A 3573-nucleotide genomic window follows, 5' to 3' on the forward strand; every position below is an offset into this window, starting at 1 on the left:
CCTTTGTAAGTGGGACTTAGGTACTGATTTCTACTTCTTTAATGGGATCACCATCCGTGTCTGTGTCTGGAAAGAAGTCAGATGATTCTTAGGCAGCAAAGCCCTGTTTTTATTGTTATTACAGTGATGTCAATCCAAACTAGATGGCTATGATTCATGGAATCTTCAAATATTCTTTTTTAATAAAGTAATGGAGTTGGGATTTGCACATCTGTTCTTAAAAATCTGTTTTTTATAATGTGGAACACATGTTAATCACTCCAGCTTTTATTAAACTGAGGGAAAATTCTTGTCCAGTGGATTAATTCTAGATCTTGGGAATGTGGAAAAAGAGAGAAGAGCCAGTGGAGACAAATGCCTGTTTCTCTCACCTCTTACCTATAGAGCAGTGATTTTCAAACTGTTGGTAGTGACCCTTTTGTGGATAATAAAATGAAGTAGGTTGTGACTAACATATTTTAAAAAATGAAATGGAATAGAAAATATCAGGCTGACTAGTCCAGGCTTGGATGATGTCTGATTCAGAGGGCTTGAAGCTACATTTTACCCACAAGCTTAGCTGCCTATGCTTGACTGTTCTCCCTGCCCCCCCCTCCCCCCGCCCCAGCCGCCAGATGAAGAAATTCTCCAATTTATCACAGTGCTCCTTGCTGTTCCCTACTCTTTCTGTGGCCTGCATTAACCCAGGAACTAGATGCAATGTTTGAAATGTATAAAGAAGCACATTTCATTACTTTTTAAAAGATGTTTTTGGTAACAACTTTATTGAGAAATAATTCATATACAATACCATACAATTCACCCATTTAAAGTATGCAAATCATGTTTTTTTGTTTGTTTTTTAAAGAATATTCACAGAGTTGCACAAGCATCACCATCATCAATTTTAGGACATTTTCATCACCCAACAAGGAAATCCTGTGCCCTTTAGCCATTGTCCCCATCCTTTACTGCATTGCTGGTGCTACCTCCCCAGAAACCTTGAGGGAAAAGATTGATTTCTACATCTAGGTTAATACAGCGGTCTCCAAACTTTTAAAATCACTTACCTATTCAGTAAAAAAGTTTTTGAGTATGTACTCCCAATTTAGGTATAAATACATTTCTAAATTGTATATGTCACTACTATAATATATTATCAAGCACACACGAATGAATTATGCATGAAGTAGAGAAGCCATGGATCGTCTGGGTGCCCCCACAACATTTTGATGCCCTGGGTTTAGTATACCCAGCCCAGTGTGGTTAGCTTCAGCTGACCGCTTCCAGCCGTGGGCAAACTACGGCCCGCAGGACGGATCCGGCCTGCTTGAAATGAATAAAACTAAAAAAAAAGAGACCGTACCCTTTTATGTAATGATGTTTACTTTGAATTTATATTAGTTCACACAAACACTCCATCCATGCTTTTGTTCCGGCCCTCCGGTCCAGTTTAAGAACCCATTGTGGCCCTCAAGTCAAAAAGTTTGCCCACCTCTGGTAGCCTCTTTTTCTGCCTCCAGCATCCTCCAAGCTACTTCCCATAAACTCCAGGCTGCTTCCCTAGATGCTGAGTTTCCCTGCACAATGTCCAAGGAGTATCTTAGCGGTTCCCTGTGCCTTGCAGAACCCTTTCTAAGTCGTAAAGTATTTGCCCAGTTTACCTCCTCTACTGGCCTTCCTTAATCTCTTACGCAGTTAGGTGTGCCTACCTCTACCTTTCCTTAGCAGCCTGCACCTATCCATCACTAAGTAAATTTATCTGTCTGTGTCCCAGGCTAGACTACAGGATTAGAACTGCAGATTGCTTGCTTTCCCTCCCTACCCTTATAAAACATGTTGTGAGGAATATCTTTCCTTGTACATCAGTCTTACGATAGATTCCTAGAATGTTGATGTCATTTTTTTTGGTCATAGTTAATTAAAACAGAATTCAGAAAAATAAGTTGGGATTAGATTAGGGGGTGACTTGAATATCAGATTGGAAAAGTTCCAAGCATCAGAGCTTGCTTATTGGGATACTGATGAGGTTAGTTTTCTAAGGCTGCTGTTACAATGCACAACAAACCAAGGGGCTCTACCAACAGGAATTTATTGTTTCACGGTTCTGGAGACAAGAAGTCCAAAATCAGGGGTGTCCTGGTTGGTTCCCTCTGTTCGAGGCCTCTCTCTTTGGCTGTTTCCATGGTGTTCTTCTTTATGTTTGTCTGTGTCCAAATATTCCCCCTTTCATAAGAACACCTGTCATATTGGATTAGGATCCCACCCTACTACAGTTTGACCTCATCTTAACTAATTACACCTGCAATGAACTTGTTTCTGAAAAGGTCATATTCTGAGGTTCTAGGGGTTAAAACTTCAACATATGAATCTGGGGTGGGGGGAGGTCACAATTCAACTCATAACATCAATGATTGATACACAATAGAGTTTGTATTTTATTTAGGGAGATTTGATCTATGTATAATGTTGAATTTTTCTAATTAGAAATAATATATATTTTTCTTTTTATTTAAGACCTATTTATACCTATTTAACAATTTTTATAAATTTATTGGATTTGGGGCACTTGGAAAATTATAATATTTGGAAAATAACATCATAATAGGAATCTTGGATAAATTGTGCTAGAGAAATTAGGAAGTATGAGAATGGAGTGGGGCATCTGGCATATAGTGGGTACTCCTTAAATATCTGTGGAGTAAATTTGTTTAATGACTAGAAGCAGAAACTTTAATTTTGCAGTGTAAAAGTTGTAACAGATGTTGCTGTATAATTTGGGAGTACTTACACATTTGAATTAGTTTAAAATTGTGGGGGTGTTTTCCAGGATAGACTGAGTTTTAAATGTGGCAATTCACTTTGTGTGTGTAACTTATCATGGAGGAAGTATAGAAACTGAAATACTATTATGAGAAAAGAGTTTGTATAAAATAAACTCATAAATACAGAGGTCTCCTTTTCCTCTTACTATAGTCCTCAGAAATATAGATGATTGAAAATTATTTACATTACATGACAAAAACTAAGACACACCCTCAAAGGGGTAATTAATTTAAAATATTTATTTTTATGGTCAAAAGAAAACTCACAGTCTACCTTCTCCTATACCCTATTGCCTTTCCAACTCCTGGACGATTTTCCTTCTCCTGGGTCCTCTCTTCCCCAGTCTAGTGCTGGTTCAGGAATATTTGAGGATTCGCCTATTGTGTCAACACTCAACATTTCATCTCAAATCCTATAGAGAAAAGTAGGAATATTTTAAGTTTTGAAAGCATGGGAAGAAGCCTTTGCAATTCACAGATCTGCGGTTCCTAGTTTCAAAGAGTTTCCTTGATGTTCTCTGTCTTATGACAGTGCTCAGAAAGAACTCCTCCCTTCAGGGTAGCACTCCATATCCAGCTACTGCATTGAGCTTGCGGGAAGCCTCTGCTGGCTTAGTGCCTATTTCTGAAAGGAGCCTTCGCTTGCCACTTGCTTCATTAGCCCTAGGAAAAGCTTTCTGGGTGAACTCCTTTCTTCTCAGGATCAAACAACCCAGCTCCGCCCTACTTGGTGCTTCCTCTAGGCTCAAGCTCTAGTCCTCAGAAAGTC

The sequence above is a fragment of the Myotis davidii genome, unplaced genomic scaffold (genome assembly GCF_000327345.1).
Source record: "Myotis davidii unplaced genomic scaffold, ASM32734v1 scaffold235, whole genome shotgun sequence".
NCBI classification, from domain to species: domain Eukaryota; kingdom Metazoa; phylum Chordata; class Mammalia; order Chiroptera; family Vespertilionidae; genus Myotis; species Myotis davidii.